Below are 18,243 nucleotides of genomic sequence, written 5' to 3' on the forward strand. Positions count from 1 at the left end.
ACTCCAGTTACATGAACCCAGAGGGGAATGAGACTCGCCTTCGAAGCATCCACCTCTGGCGACCAGTTTGATACTATCATGGGAACCCCTGCGATATTCCACATCCCTCGCCTAACAACTTTTCCTCTTATCTTCTCATTAGTGATTCGAATCCTCATTGTAGTAGCATCCATTTCATAGACATCCAGCTTCTGATTCTTCTCCCCAAACGCCCAGATCTTGTTCACTATCATGTGAACCTTTGCAATATGAGGAGCCGTTTCCAGAAACCTCGCCACAACGAAGTCTTCCCATAGTGGATTACCCTTCTCAATGATTGCCGATGGTACTTCGGTCAATTTCTTCCCCTCTGATTCCAACATCTCGAACTCAAATTTCTTCAGAACTTGTTTCCCTTGTGCTCAGAAACCCATGACTCCTTCGCTTGCTTGATCGGAGGTGAAAGAACCGCCGGAACCTCCCCCTGATCCATCTCTACTGCCTGAGAAGACAGCGGAGATCGAGATTCGTTCGTCGCCTTTCTCGTCGCCAAAATCGCTTTCTCTCTCTCTTAAAATTTTTGACTCAGTACCTTCTGCTGGATTGTGAGAAGGAAGAGAAAGCCGGTTTAACATAACATATTGATAAATGATTAGTCCATGTATTTATTTTTTTACTCAATACATATTCATTTTGTAACCAACATTTTAACTCCAAAATAATTGGGATCCACTTCTCTTTATTTCAAAAAACTGTCGACAAAAACTTCAGTTATATTCTATTTTTTCTTTTTGTAAAAGGTATTCAGTTATATTTTGAATATCAAAACATATAATATTTATTAATAATTAAAATATAATATAATAGTTCATATTTTATTTATAAAACTAGATTCTCACCCACCCTTAAAAAAGACGGATATATTTTTTGTTTTACATTTTTTTTAAATTAATTTTTATATTTGTGTTTTTAGCCATATTTATGTTTTTCTTTATATAGTATTTCTCTTAAATGATTAATATTTTTTTTAAATAATTGTATTAAAATATTTGGACCAGACCTATTTCAATAGGTCATGTTACTCTTTTAATAGAATATATATAATTATTTTTTTTTAAATATTTAATTTTGACTAATGTATAATACTCCCTGTTCTAAAAATCGGCCGCCTAGCCGCCTAGGCGGTCGCCTAGGCGCTACGCGTCACTATTCCGCCCCGATTTATGCCAAATCGGTGAAAAAAATCGGATATCCGATTTTTTTCCGCCTAGACCGCCTAAATGACCGCCTAGCCGCCTAAATGACCGCCTAGCCGCCTAGGCGGTCGCCTAATCTATTTTTTTTTATTTTTTTTTTTTTTTTTTTTTTTTAATAATATTTTTTTTTTATTTGATCTAAAATTTTATAAATATCATTTATATTCATAATTTTGATGAAAAATACACTATATTAAGTTTATATATTCTATTTGTGTGTTTTATACAATCTTAAACATGAAAATGTATTAATGTTACACACAATTAAAGATTAACATGTTTTATAACACAGTAAACCATCTAAAAATTCCGTCCCGCATAATTTCCGATTAATCCCCGATTTTCTCTTTAGGCGCTAGGCCCAGCCCGACCGCCCGACTAGCGCCTAGCGCGTTCAAGAACAGGGATAATACTACATTAGAACTTTAACAAAAAAAATTAAGATCATAACTAACTAAAACTTATTATAAAATTAAATTATATAAAAAAAAATAAAAAAATACAAACTTATAATATATTATTAATAACAAAAAATTAATAGTTTCATATTAATAAATTTTAGATTTCTCTATTTCCATTTTTTCAGTGATAAAGTAAAAATTTAATTTAAGTCTAAAGAATCACAAATTAAATAGTTTATTTAATTTTAAGTAATATTAAAAAGTATATGAGAAGTTTAATAATTTTTTTAAAAAGTATAATTAGAATTTGTTGGGTTTCAACCGGTTCAACTGGTGTTGGACACATGTTAATGAAGGGTTTTGATTTTTTACCAGATTTTATCAGATTTTTTTGTTAAAGCCGAATTAGATTATATATTGATTACCGGATTTACTGGTTCGACAATAATGATCTTTTTTCTTGACATTTCAATTACATATTTAAATTTTGTTTTGTAAAATTAATGTTCAAATTGTTTATACTATCAGTTTTAATAGTTTGGTTTCAAATGTCTATAATAACCGCAATACCATTATTTGTAGAAATGATCCACAAAAATATATATGTGCTTTGACCGAATAACAGAAATGAATAAAGTTTTATAACCTACTATTTAGCATAAAAAAAAAAAAAAAAAAGCAATTTTTTTTAGCATCTCCTCATTTGGCAAACTATATCTATTCTATTAAATTTTTAAATTTGATTCTAACTAATAAAAACATATAGCTTTATACAAATTTAATAGAAAAATATATATTTCACGTATTTATTTCTTTACTCAAAAAAAATTAGTAAAAGTGATAAATTATCATTAATTTTCAAATAAAAAGTGACAACATCAACGGATGTTACCATTTAATTTGTTACCAAGCTTATAGAAAAATTCTGGATTCAAGTGTCACAATCAATCTCGATATTTATAGCATACCTAATTTATTCATTCACTATAATAGGCCTGGGACGGATCGGATATCCGGGCAATTTTAAGGTATCCGGATCCGGATCATTTTCCGGCGGATCCATAATTTTATTTTCCTTATCCGGATCCGGGGTTCTCGGATATCCGGGTGTCGGATATCCTTCTAAAAATTTTAATATCCGGCGGATATCCGGATCCGGATTTGGATCCTTAAAATAAATAAAATAATAATAATAATATATATAAAATATTAAAAATAATTTAAAAATAAAAAATATATGATGTTTTTAATTATTTCTATGTATAATATTACAAAATTTACATAAAATTTACATATGTTATTATAAAAATAAAAATATATTAAATAAAGTTAGTTTTTATATATAGATATTACTATTTTTGAAATAGTTATTAATAAAACTTACGGATCCGGATATCCGGACTAAAAAATTAAGATATCCGGATCCGGATCCGGCTTTGACGGATCCAACATTTTATTATCCGGATCCGGATTCGGTCCCTCCGGGTATCCGGATTTTCGGATCGGATCCGGATCGAATCTCGGATCGGATCCGGATCGAATCTTGGATCGAATCCGGATCGAATCTCGGATCGTATCCGGATCTCGGATAAAAGTCCCATACCTACACTATAATATAAGCCAAAGCTCACCTTGCCTTAAAAAGATAAACTACGACTATTGCCAAACTTTCTTCTTTTTTTGAAACTGTCCAAACTTTCTTCTTCTTATTTTTATTTGAGATTCTAGGTTTTTTAATTTCCGTGGAAAATAATAGATTACTAACTTTTGTATTTTCAGGGTTTTTGGATCAAGAGGTGCCGGTTCACGAATTAATAATGGGTTTTTGGGTTTTATCATATCTTTAATTAATAGATTTTCATTAAATTTGAATATAATTTGCAGAAACATATCATTTGGTAGAACCTATGTAGAATGGTACATGAATAACATAAGCCAGTCCGGATTATATAAGGACTCGGGGTTTATGAATAGTATTTTAAGATATTTGGTTATTTAAAAATTAAATATAATTAATATTTGTAAGTATATAGTTTGTATTTTAAAGATTTAGGTACTCATTTGATCTTCGGTTCTGTTACATTTGATATGTTCGGTTATTTATGAAATTCAATTCAATTTTAATTTCGGGTTTTTCAGCTTGGTTTTCGGTTTCAGATAAATGTTCTCAAACCTGTAGACTATCTTATATATAAATTCATTAAAAATATTTAATTTAGAAAACAAACCCGCTTTCTAATACTATTGTTATTAAAATATTATAATTGTTTAGACGGATTAAAAGATTGTCGTCACAGTTTTATAAAGCTTAATGACTAGACGATCGCCTAAAACGCTGTTTAGAACATTGATATTAACTAATAAAATTATGGTTTGATTGGTAAAACAATACACTAAACATAAGAATATAACATTTTAATACTTAGAATTCAATCTATTTCGAATAAAAAATAATTCTTGTTTTACCGATCTACTCTAGTTGGTTCTAACAATTAAACTATTTTTTATATTTTGTATTTGGGTCACAAATTTATCACTGAATTACTAATGTATAATCTTATATATTAAAACAGAAGTCACAACCTTGATTTATGTGTGTTTTTTTTTTAAAATTGACATAATAGACCTATTCCTAGAAAGTCATGTTACATTTAATCTATAATCTTATCATTTAAATTTTGGACCTACCAGAAATTTTTATTGGGATGTCAATAATTGGATTAAACAATATATGATCCATTGGATTTATAAATAGTATAAATTAAATAGATATAATTTAATATTGTAATACTATACCTCCGTATGTTAATTATTTAAATATTTATCGATGTTAACTTTTAAAATTATAAATATTTATATATATATATATATATATTAAAACAGAAGTCACAACCTTGATTCATGTATGATTTTTTAAAAAATGACATAATGGACCTATTCTTAGAAAATCATGTTACATTTAATCTCTAATCTTATCATTTAAACTTTGGGCCTACGAAAATTTTTTATTGGGCTATCAATAATTGATTTAAACAATAGATGATCCATTGGATTTATAGATAGTATAAATTAAATAGATATAATTTAATATTGTAATACTATACCTCCGTATGTTAATTATTTAAATATTTGTCGATGTTAACTTTTAAAATTATAAAGATTTTTTTTTAATAACAAAAATCATATTATCTAACAACAATTACTCTTTACTACCTTAAACCAATGAAAACAAATTTTAAACTATATATTTTATTTTAAAAATTAAACAAAAACTAAATGTTTAATTGTTTACTCGATAATATAAATCTATGAATCTAAAAGTTTAATTTTTTAAAAACTTTCTAAATTTGTGAAATGTTACAATATTTTTGAATATGACAATAAAACAATATTTTACTAATCTTTATATATATAGTTACGATTTTAATAATGAAATAATAATACGAAAATATATATATAGAAAAAGATACAAATACATGTGAAAGTTTGAAAAAATTTATTCAATGAAAAAAATATATCGTAAACTTATTATGTTTTAAAAATTGATAGACACACATATATTATAATATATACCAATTTATAATTGAAAACAAAATGTTTATATAAAAATAAATGAAAACAAAAACTCGCGCGGTTGCGCGGATCGAGATCTAGTTTACTGTTATAACAAAAAAGAATAATAATAGTAATAACTATATAACATATATTAGTCAAATACAAATCATTATCCTAACTATATATTGATGTAACTAATATTATATTTTTTTAAATGTATAAATATGTATAGTTTATAGTTGATACTAATAGTAAATAAAAACTAGTATACAATACTAGTTTAAATATTTAACTAGTGACAATGATGTATTGATGTTATGATTTTAAAGCATTAAAGAATGTTTATTCCATATGCATGGTGTAGTTTATGATATTGTCATAAAATTACTCGCATGAATAAATGAATTAACACTAATTATGGATATCTTTCTCAAATTTTAAATCTTTTTTTTTTTCATCTGTGGATTATATTAGATATGAAACCAAAGTTCCCAACCAATTACAACAACTCGATCAAGAGTGAAAGTGAAAGCTTGGTGTAGGCATCTTGTTTGGCGTTTTTTGGGGATGACTTGTACTGCCGTGTGGGTGTTTAAGTCTCAAATTTTAAATCATGTCGTCATTTTTTAAAATTATTTTGGTGGTAACCAGGCATTAAGAATCACAGTTGACCTACAAAAGGAAAGTTGACCCATAATAAGAAAGATGACCCAAAAAGTAATTAAATTTTGTTGCAAGTCCACTGCGCGCTTAAGACTTACACGGATATCTAGATTCTCTGCACGTGGAGCCGCTTTGGAGGATAAAAGCACCTGTGGTGATTGGGTCCATCACGACCGTCTGTCTGTTCTGACATATGATGTGGTGGGCCTCTGAGCATTCCGTTTTATTTGAACTTTGCTCTCTTTTTTTTTTCTTGATGAATTTAGTAACGATTTGTATCGCTTTTCCAACTAGTTTTCGTAAAAGATTGTGGGCGCCGCTGGCCCGATTGTTCCAAATTTCTGGAATTGCGGCAAAGCCTGAACCAGATCCACACTCTTCTCTCGTTTAATTTAACTCGAATTATCTTTAGAACATAACCATAACATCACATGTCTAGTGATTTTATTGAATAATTTTTTTTGTCAACTTATTGAAGATTCATTAATACCTCTATTAAAAAAGTTAGATCTATATTTTAGAAATAAGTTTCGACATATTAGTAGAAAATGCTTACAACATTTTTTAACATGATACTATCTTCCATCACTTTGACGGAAGCCTGCGATGTCTATGAGTGGTCTCCAAATGGAAGGCCTCTGCCCACCTACTCAACAGGAATGATCTATGAACTAATCAAAGACCATCAACCACCTGTCCCTTGGTATTCAGCAGTATGGTCTTCCCGCGGTATTCCTCGCCACAATTTCGTCACTCGGCTCACTGTCCTCGACAGATGCCCTACAAAAGATCAAATGTTGAGATGGGGGATCCAAATTGATCCAACCTGTATATTGTGCAATGCTACATCAGAAACTCGAGATCACCTGTACTATGAATGTCCCTACTCTTGGAGCTTCTGGAAAGAGCTATCTCGCAAGGTCCAATGGAACCCCTCTCGGAACTGGTCTACAGAATTTGGCTGCATGCAAGCGATTCGTTCGCCGAAACATGAACGACTTCTGGTGCTATTGGCTTGGCAAGCCTCAATCTATCTCCTATGGACAAAGCGAAATAACAGACACCACCGACAGCAATACAGATCAGTCTCATCCTTAGCAAAGCAAGCGGACCTCCTCATCAGGAATAGAATCTCGGGCATCAGGGAGATAAATCCCTCCCTCTCTTCAAAGATGCTCCAACGATGGTTCCTAAACTAGAGATCGCGTGAAGTTCGTCTCCCCCTGACTTTTCATATCTCCTCTCATTGGTTCAGTTGTATTTCCACTAGGGCTAGGTCCAACTGCTTAATTTTTTGGAAAGTATGATGTATTGGGTTCAGCCCAAAACAATTGTCCATTTAAGTTATAAAGTAAAGCCCTTTTAAAAAAAAAAACATGATACTATCAGATATAAATCTTTATTAAACAATTAAATGCAAAGTAAATACGATTCAAATATTGTAAACATAACCATCAAATATGAATTTCATAAGGTAGATATACTTATCAATTATAAAATTGTTTTATAATAATTATTAGTTATAAAATTATTTAATAGAAAAAAATAGAAAAATAAATCAGTATTCGCATTCTCTGATCCACCTCACCACAATGACCTCAAGAAACATTTTGTTCAACCGAACTATTTACTTATTGCATTTACAACTACATAAAAACGATTAGGAACAAAAACAAGAAGTTCGGCTTTGTTTTCAAAACAAAACTTCTTGTTCTTTCATCTGTATTGGTCAAAAAATAAACGAGGTGTAAAGCAGTATCCGATGATGATGATGAGCTCATCACATTCGCATACATTAACTCAAGAGAGCAAGTGAGGAACCAAGCTTCTTCCTTCTCTCACACTTGTTCACTGCCAACTATGTTCACCATTTTTAGTATATTGAATTTGCAGAGAGGGCAAGTGGCGTTGATCCTTAGCCATTTGTCTACACAAAAACTGTGGAAGTGGTGCCTACAATGAAGTTCTCGTTAACGCTGCTCCATCACACAGACGAATGCTACACTCCTGATTAAAGGATCAATCTTTTGAGAATATAAACAATTAACAACTGTGATTTTCCAGCTACAAACCAGTAGAGTAGAGGCGAAGACTGAGCAAGTGCCGTAGTGTCACCTGTGACGCAGACTCAAGGTGCTTGGCGAAACTGAAACAGAGTAAAGAGTACATTCACTTCAACATTTGTATACAATCTTAAAGATGGAAACTCCAACGGTGAAACGTCCATCGCCGGGGAAGAAGAGTCCGATGGATTCATTTTCAAAGTTTCGAACTTTCGGAGAATTAAAGAGGCAAAGGTTGGATTTTGGGTAACCGGGTTGATCCGGAATGGTCCGAATCTTGATGGGTCGGGTTTGAATCGCTGGAAAGCTGCCGACTGTTGGGTTTTGTGGACCAATGGAAAGTGAAAACGAATGTCTCTATTGAAGTTAATTTTTGCAGATTCTTGAACTTAGTGATTTTACATTCTAACAAGCTTTGATCAACACGTTATTTTTTTTTTCCATTTAAGTCTAAAACTACTTTGCATTAACCGGGCGATAGCAGATAAATTTTAAGAACATATGTTCAATCTGGTCCGTTATATGATTATTTTAGTTATTCAATTATATATGACTTATACATATATTACATAAACTATACATTACATAGTGCAGACTTGCGTTATGATGGATAGAATCCTCGTTTATCACTGATTGTTTTAAGAATTTTGGAAAACAACCTCTCGTAATGTCTACTTCAAACTCTACATCCATTGACTCTCAGTTCGCAATTTCCACTTTTCCTAGAAGTAAAAGTCGTTCTTCCTCTTCAAAAATAGATTCCCTATACGAAATCGAATATGTTCCGAGGGATCAACTTCCCGAAACAACCCTTCCCCTAGTAAATCCATATGAATATTTTGCAAAAAAGCCTAGCGCCTTTTCGATCAAAGGCGTTCGCGATCTCATAAAACCTTCATCAAATCGAAAGGTCATGGAATATGTCCAGTCCAGCAAGTTCTCATCTTGCCAAGTTCCAGCTACAAAAGAAGAGCAATTCATTTCTCTGAACATCGTGGAGAACCTACCTAGATTATGGCAGCAACAAGGCTATACTCATCTTCACTTTGGTGTAGTAAGAATTGGTTTAACCTTACATGCGAGAAAAAGCCTACCAGTCATTGCTCGAATAGATTTGATCGACTCTCGATTAAAGTCTTACCAGCAAGGGTGTATTGGAACGGTTCAAACAACATTAAACGCATGAACAGTACTCATAACACTGTTTCCTTTAATGTTTCATTACAAGACCGAAATCTCTTAAATACACTCAAGGTTAGCTTCAACTAATCGGAGCACCTATGCGGGAAAAAAGTGTGGCGGCTACCTTGCATCACCAAATCGTGTATCGAATTCAAGACCACGCACTTGATCTTGTACTATCCTCATCTGACGAAGCGCTATATCTCGAAATCACATCTGCGTCTCAAGCACCAAACTCGATACAAATCCCTCGACAAATTTCTCGTGAAGACTGTTGCGCCGGCTACCGGAGTCATGGGTAACGAGTTACGAGAAGCTTCATCAAGCTACACAGTCGCCTATACAATCGTCCGAAGTCAGCTTTCACTCTCGAAATGATGGAACAACCGAGATCAAATTCGAGAAACCCCGATCATCATGTTTTCGAAGGAAACTGTTCACTCAATTCGCGATACAGATTGATGAGCAAAGCTTCCATGGCCCAGCAAAAGAACAAAATCCTAAACCAAATTCTTTTGAAAGAGATGGAACTATAATATATCCTTTCAAAGACAGAGAGACATTGCTACTTTGATGTTTGTTCATGTGCTGCTTGTGATGAAGCAAGTTACGAATCTGATGAAGATATTCGCATCTGTCGAAGGAAAAAGAAAGACCCGCTCTACAAAAGATATCTCGAGGGAGATACTTCTGTCGGTCCGCTCGGCGAAGGAAAATACGACTTTATAGTCCAATACTCTGACAAGAAGGAAGAACCAAGGCAGCAGATCATGATGATCAATCCCGACGAGTTCCCACCGCAAGAAGATTTTTTAAAGAACATCGCACATTGGCCGAAAATTCTTTCTCAAGCTGTAGATTCTTCTGGTCCCAGCCAGTTAAGTCAAGCAGAAAAGGTCCTCAACTGGCAAACAGAGAATTCACTTGCGCAAAATCAATTTTTATCAACAATAAATCATAAAGTTGACCAATTGGCAGAAGGGTACAATAGCAGATTACTCAGCCTTCAAAATTCAATCTCTGAAATACATGGACGACTGGGCAATCTCCATCAAGAAATGATGACTATGGCAAAACATATGATGGCAAACACGACTCAATTTCGCATTAAAGAAGCAGAGACGTCTAATCTTAAAAACCAATTACGAGATCTCCAAAGGTGCCTAGAAAGTATGATACATAATCAACAGCAAGCTAATTCATACTTTGATCGCCTTGGAAGCACATCTTCAGCCATGCCAATGTATCAAGGATCCTACTCTCCCGGATTCCTCTTTGGTCATCAGACTCAAAAGAAAACATCTCCATTTTGGAGCTTTCTATCCTCTGATGAAGTCTTTACATCTCGTTATGGCTCGACTTCAACCAACTATCATCCCAAGACGACTCGTTCAAAGCCCCGGCGTAAAAAGAATCAGAATTTCAAGTCAACACCAGTAAGAAACCAACTCTTACATCTTCCTCTAGTCACGAGTCAGTTGAAGACAGCAAAAGAAAAGGACAAGACATTAGGATAATCGAATTTTTGATGGCCAACCTACTCAATAACCTCAGCAAGCTTCCAGAGCCGCCTGATCAAAAGGATCAACAACCCTCATCTTCTCGACAGATCACAAAAATTAGTCACTACTCAGATACAAGTTCCAGTGACTACGAAACCGAATCAAACGAAGGATCCCTACCAAGAGAATTCGCGATCGGAGAAGGATCAAGCACTCCAAAAAAGGAGCCAGATCTCAATGAAGTCTATTCCAGCGATGAAGAAATGGACTATGTGCCTCCTAGACAGGATTTTCCAACTAAGCAATTTTCTTCGAAGATTATGGTATTCACATTCGATGATATCCCATTTGAAAAATGGAATGACCGTTTCGACGAGTTTCATGCATGGATGAATTATGAAGCTATCAGATCCCTTTGCAAATGGTGATCCAGCAATTCACTGCGAGACTATCTGGAGCACTTAAAGAATGGTGGAATTCACTCGGCGAGTATAGACATCAGCAAGTATATCAAACAACAATACCATTGCTCCATGGAGAAATTCATAGAGAATTCATTGGTACGCCCACACACCAGAAAGAACAGCTACAGGAGGAATTCTCAGCAAAGTGTTGTTCGTTGAAAAAGAAAGATCTCCTCCATCGATGACTATCTTAGTCAGCAAACTAAGCTACACATCAGAGATCAAGGACAAACAATCGAAGAAGTTTCTATCGGACAAATACAGCAATATGTTTTCAGAACACTAGACAAACTTTGCAAAAAGAAGGAATTCTGGACGGAGTTCATGGATAGATCGAAGCAGCTATCAAAGATATGTTCCAGACCGGATCTATCAATCAAGTGTTCAAAGTCCAAGAAATTTTGCTCGTGCGGCCCACAAGAGAGACGTCGAAAATTCAGAAAACGATTCTCTAAGCGCTCCGACAGATTCAGACGCAAAAGGTTCTTCCGAAAGAAACGGAGTTTCAAGAATCAACAAAATGCTTTTTATGCCGAAAAGAAGGACACTTCGCAAAAAACTGTCCAAACAAATCGGCCAAGAAGAAGCAATATTTAATGAACTCAATATCTGAGATCGCACCAGATATTGATCTTGAAGGCCACGATTTAGAATCAGATCTGTCTTATGACAGTGACGACAATGACGCTATTTGTGGTTACTCAGATTACGACAACTCTTCTGGGTCATCTCCTCACGAAGATGATGATTGTTGCTTCAAAATCACAAAAATGCCGCGACATGAAGACATCCAAACTCCGCATTTACCAGTGACGATCTTCGGCCCATCTTGTCAAGAAGATCCAGTTCACGCCATTGCATTCATAGATATCGGAGCCCATACAACGATTATAAATCCCAAGATTCTTTCTCCATCAATATGGCTACCTCATCAGCAAGAATTTCGCGTCGCAAACTCAAGGTCGTTGACAATAAAGCTCAAATCAAAATCAAACTTTTCCCCGGATGTCACATCACTACGGAAGTACTTGGCTCTACCGCACCTGGAAAAGATCTGATACTAGGACGGGATTCCTACTATGCCTTCAAGAAAACATTTGATATCTCGATCGAACCACGCGGATTAAAATGGAAACATCTCTTCAAAGCCTTCACGACAATTCCACGACTTTTCGCAATTGAAGGATTAGTCTCTCAAGAGTTTACAAAAATCAAAGAAGAAATGACGGCAACGTCATGTGCAGACTCCCATACCGATTTTCTCCAAAAATGCAATAACCCACTGTGGCTAAACTCAGAATTCTTTGTTTCCTTGCCTTTCAAAGAAAATATTCAAACCACTCCGACAAAGGCGAGTCATGCAGGAATGCCGCCAACCCTGCTGCAACAAGCAAATGAAGAATGCGACCAGCTAGTGAAACAAGGAGTAGTCTCAGCAACCAGTTCTCCATGGGCATGCAAAGCTTTCTACGTTAATAATCGTGCAGAACAAGCAAGAGGGAAGCTCATACTAGTCATCGACTATAAGCCGCTGAATCAATATCTACAGGACATCAAATTTCCGCTACCAAACAAAAGAGCACTTCTTCAACATCTTCAAGGGGCGACTATATTCTCCAAATTTGATCTTAAGTCAGGATTTTGGCAACTTGGGGTTCATCCTGAAGAAAGTTATGCCTTCCTAATCGACATCTTCAGTGGAACGTCTTGCCTTTCGGCCTCAAGACCGCACCATCATTGTTCCAACAAGCGATGCTTCGTATATTCAAGCCTTTGCTCCACACAGACTTGATTTACATCGATGACATACTTGTATTCTCGTCTACCGAAAAGGAACATGTTCAACTTCTTCAACAATTTCAAAGCATCGTTAGACAATATGGAATCATGCTTTCGGCCCAAAAAATGGTCACTTAACACATTAGAAGTTGACGAATTAACCGAATTTTGTTTCAAAAGTTCATTTATGTATATTGTTTTATTTATAGATGTGATGTGTTTCTTTCCAATGTATTCCTACATATTTTTACCTATAAATAGAAATGTGTTTATTTCCAATGTATTCCTCTAATTTTATCTCTAAAAAGGAATATTCTCAAAAATTCTATTTAAATTTTACAACAAATACTTTAATTTATTTATAAAAGTTAATAATTAGCCCCTATGTATTTCTGATATTTACAAGGTTTTCATAAAATTGTGATTTGTTTTAAATTAAAGTTTCCTTAAAAGACTATTATATAAATATAAAGTGTGATTCTATGTTTAAAAAGCTGTAATTTCTAAAAACTAGTTGTTTTGGTTATAATTATAAAAGTTTTAAAATTAAAGGGCTAGTTTGTAAATAAAAAGTTTGACTTTATATCTAGAGGAAAAGAATAGCAATCTATTTTAGAAGAAAAAATATAGACAAGTTGGAATAATTTTTCTTCTATTATAGTATTTACTAGCTGATAATCCGCGCCCTGCACGGGGTGAGTGACCAAAAAGAGTTTTTCTTTAATCCATAAATCTTGCATGTATATATAATATAAATTGAATAATAAAAAAATATTGTGTAATTGGTTATGTATAAATTAGATATATTGTGAGGAAAAAAATGTATAATAGTGTGCAATAACTTATATTAATTTATTATGAATTTAAGACAAAACAAAATATAAGAAATAGAATTATTACTGTCATAATAAAATTATGATTATAATATTAGAAGAAACATAGATAAAAAAACCAAAGTACTAACGGTCCAAAAATATAAATAAATAAATAAAAATCTGAAAAAGAAAACAAAATGCCGCGAAAAAGATCTTCAGAACTTCTGGTTTGCAATTCTATACCAAGAAAAGACTAAGAATTAGTTTAACAAACTAAACATATCTACTTACCAAATTCACAAAATAAACTAATGGGCTATACTTCTTTCTGAAAGCATTGATTTCTGGAACATCTTTGGGTTCAAAAATAATTTTGGAAAACCCATCAATGTTGGTCACCTGCTTCAGTCGACCTTAAAATGAAAAAAAAAACCTTAAAATGAAAAAAATATTCAGCAATATATGAAGGGAATATCAGATCAAACAATTTGTTTATTACAAATTAGTACAATATATTACCTACTCTCCAATTAATTTGCCAAAATTGTAACACACAGAGTACAACATTTGCACTTGTAGAATTCCATAAGTCTTGGAAAACATAAGCAAGTGTTCCATAATCGACACACTTGATGACAACATTACTGTAATCAGTGAAAAAATTCATTTAGACAATATGAAAGTAACTAAATGAGTAACTTTGAATTTCAAACGTGAAATACTTACTCACTATCACATGATAATTCTCTCCATGTAATTTAAATATTTTGGGACCGTTACGGCCTCTGTTAATTTACATATAGTTCTCCACATTGTCTTGAAAGGTTTCAAATCGGAGACAGGGTGAAATCCAGCCATGAGTTTGCTTGAGAGTTTTTTTGCTTGAGATAATTTTCTGCTTGAGATAGAGGTAGAGAAGAACGATGATATGAGTCGATGAATTGTATTAGCCATATATTTATAGTAAAAAAAATATACTACACATTTTAATTAAACGGAAGGTGTATTATGTGATTGAGCAATCAATCAGTTGTTACCATATTTGGCTAGTTCGAACAACTAAGTTTCCTAGAGATGCAAATTTGTCAATTTGCTTCAATCTTGCACTAATTACATTATTTCAAAGATTGAACTTGAGTAGAAAGTATTGCATGATTATCGTGAATACAATGTGTATTCAAACCAAAAAATCAATCATAATAGCTTAGGAATAAATGCAGAGATAATATAGGAAATATCAAGAGGAAATATAGAAAATTCTATAAAAGAAATCACTCAGAAAGAGGTAGTCTAGGAAACAAATAGAAAACAAACTTTGATTGATCATCAAACATTACTGGCCCGTAATATAAAAATACTTATGATAGAAAATCAATCACTTGAGCACGTCAATCACTTGAGCACGTATTGATCATCAAATACTTTTTAGTATTTTTAAGAAAACAAACTTTGATTGATCATCAAACATTAATTTTTTCTTTTCCTATAATTTTCTTTGTTGTAATATGAAACTTGGTTATTGGCGTCTATATTCATTTTGAATAAAAAACTAGACCAATACGTATGTCCAGAAAAGAGTAATGTTTTTGTATTGAAACAAATTAATGAAAAAACTTCAGTTAAGGTAATTAACAAATTAATGAAAAAACTTCGGTTAAGGTAATTAAACGCAAGAAATAAATGATAACAGCTTTTAATGTGTTACATATATATGTGATACGAATATATGTAGATAAAGCTAAGGTAATTATAATGTTTTGATCAATGGCATGTTGTGTAATTACTCTAGTTAACAAAATGTTTTTAAATAGAATAGGTGAGAGATCTTGTGGAGTTGTCACGTAAAAAATGACATACTCGTAATAAACACATGAATTAAAGGTTATTTATTTTAAATGTTTCCCAAATAATAAAAAGGGATTAGGCTCTATTTGTTTTCACTTTAATAAATTTTTAGAGATCTTTCTTGTTGTTTTATGACTTTCTCATTTGGAGCGGTCAACTAACTACTAGTTTTTTTTTGTCTTTTTACTTTTATAATTCGTGATATTTTGTTAATGTAAATGTTCACATCCAATATATATATATATAGTCACTAATACAATACGTACAATTCCATTCATTTTGAAATTTCCATTTTAGTTGCATCATTAAAATGACTAGAGCCAACGTTCTTGCTCTTTGTATGGTGGTTCTTGTTCTAGGTTTGTTTTACATGTGAATTGTATTAAATATTTTCACAATTATGTTATTTATTGGTCTTTTGATAAAATGTTAAATGTTGTTTTCTATAAAGGGGTTAGAATGTTAAATGTACAATACGTACAATTCCATTCATTCTGAAATTTCCATTTTAGTTGCATCATTAAAATGACTAGAGCCAACGTTCTTGCTCTTTGTATGGTGGTTCTTGTTCTAGGTTTGTTTTACATGTGAATTGTATTAAATATTTTCACAATTATGTTATTTATTGGTCTTTTGATAAAATGTTAAATGTTGTTTTCTATAAAGGGGTTAGAATGTTAAATGTACTATTCATAATTTCCGACAACGATTACAGAAATAAGTTAAAAGACGAAAATCACAAAGATAACTCATTTTTAATTCGATAGTTTTTTTTGTTAACTATATCTTTAAAAATTCATTATTAGGAATGATAATGGAGGAAACAGAAGGACAAGAATGGTGTCATGATTATATGACAGGAAAGCAAAAGTGTGAAGCTAAACATTGTGCTGCTCAGTGTAAACGGAAGTGGAAAGGCGTAGGCAGATGTATGCCATCAAGCACACAATGTCTATGCACTTTTAAATGCAACTATTGATTTTTTTCTTTGTTATCTATAAACTATCATCGATATATTTTAATAAAAGAATGGGTTAAAAAGAAATTGCACTCTATTATAATATTTATGCGAATGTGAATTATGATTTTAGTTATTGGCTTGAACTGTAAACTTCTATTTTGGCACATGTGCACTATCATCTGTTGATCAATATCAATACTAGCAAAAAAAAAAATTTTAAAAATAAATACTAAAAATTAAAAATTGCATGTGGCGATGAATTGGGAGAATGTGAAAATTGTATGTGTTTTGTTTGTTTTATTTAATTCAGAAATAAGAGAGTGCAAATTGATGTTTTAACATATGTATAGAAGTGGTAACAAAAGAAAACATGCAAGAACCACAAATGTATCATGATCTCGCAGTATAAACAAACTATAATGATAGAATGATATTGAATGATATTGAAGATGAATATGAATGGGTTGCAGGTCACTCACCGGGACGGAGTTTCAAATCCTAATCTACATGGGAAGTCTTGCGGCCTAGAGAACTCGTAAAGGATTGGGTCGATGTGGTCTGGTTCAAAGGGTCAGTGCCCAAGCACTCTTTCACGATGTGGGTTGCAAACGGAGACAGGTTGCCAACGAGGGAGAGACTTGCTTCATGGGGAATGCCGGTCATAATAACATGTCCTCTCTGCTCAAGGAGTAGTGAATCACGAGATCACTTGTTGCTGTCTTGCGAGTATAGCGTAGAAGTGTGGAGGGAGGTGTTTCTAAGATGCCGTCCACCTCAAACCATGTTTACTAATTGGGCAGCGCTCTTATCTTGGATTCGGGCAGCTAGATCTAAAGGCTTGAAGCTCCTGCAAAAATTAGCTACTCAAGCTGTGGTGTTTCACCTTTGGAAGCAAAGAAACAATTTGGTGCACAATCAAAATTTCATCCCTTCTTCATCTGTTTTCACGGGTATTGACAGGGAAGTGAGAAATATAATCTCTGCCAAGAGAAAGCAAAAGCACTTCAACACACTCATGTCGCTTAGGCTGAGATAACTTGTTCTTCTTGTTCATGCTAGTTAATTTCCTTGTCCCATCTTGTTTTTTACTTCTTTTTTGCTAAGATGGCTCAAACTCTAGATTTTCTTGTAAAATATTTCTTCACTAATATGAAATTTACAGTTTAACAAAAAAAAAAAAAAAAAGACTATAACGACAGAAGAGGAAGAGCTAAAGTTTGTTGACTCCAAATCTGGCTACAATATTAAGGGTGTTTTTCAAAATCAACCCACTTTTTCAAGTCAAATCCGAAATCAACCCTTTTTTTTGTCCATATTATTCATCAATAAAATTTCCATATTATCCTTATGTTTTTGAATTATTCACAAAATTGCTATTTTTATTTAATTTTTTATTAATTTTGAAATTAACAAAAAACCAAATACACCCTAACCATTTCTTCTTATTTACAAAAATGCCATCATCATCAATTTTTCCAACCACCATGAACCACCATTTTTGAGCTCTAAAACTCTAGAATTCAATTTTCAACCACTTTTTTTTTCTCATTCTAACCAAAAAAACTTCATTTCCACTCATCTCCTCTACATTTCCATCTAAAAACCTCTCAAAACTTTCAATTTCACAATCACAAACTTCATATTTTCGAGTTTCTTCATTAGTGAATCGTCAAAGATGCTTCTTTTTGCTCATATTCGGAGTTTGGACGGTTGAAAAGGTTGAAAACGAGCTTTACACAGGAAAAATGTAACTATTTACATGCTTTTCGTTCTTTTTC

General features: G+C 32.9%; 2 long non-coding RNA genes across 2 annotated transcripts; one reads left to right on the top strand and one right to left on the bottom strand.

Moving 5' to 3' along the window:
* Window positions 1-6,349: 6,349 nt before the first annotated feature.
* LOC125585229 lies at window positions 6,350-6,908 on the bottom strand. Its single transcript, XR_007322173.1, has 2 exons — window positions 6,721-6,908; window positions 6,350-6,634 (listed from the first exon to the last, which is right to left on the bottom strand). It is a non-coding gene; the product is annotated as an uncharacterized LOC125585229 (long non-coding RNA).
* Window positions 6,909-15,900: 8,992 nt separating this feature from the next.
* LOC125585230 lies at window positions 15,901-16,549 on the top strand. Its single transcript, XR_007322174.1, has 2 exons — window positions 15,901-16,078; window positions 16,311-16,549. It is a non-coding gene; the product is annotated as an uncharacterized LOC125585230 (long non-coding RNA).
* Window positions 16,550-18,243: the final 1,694 nt, after the last annotated feature.

Source organism: Brassica napus, chromosome C4 (genome assembly GCF_020379485.1).
Source record: "Brassica napus cultivar Da-Ae chromosome C4, Da-Ae, whole genome shotgun sequence".
NCBI classification, from domain to species: Eukaryota; Viridiplantae; Streptophyta; class Magnoliopsida; order Brassicales; family Brassicaceae; genus Brassica; species Brassica napus.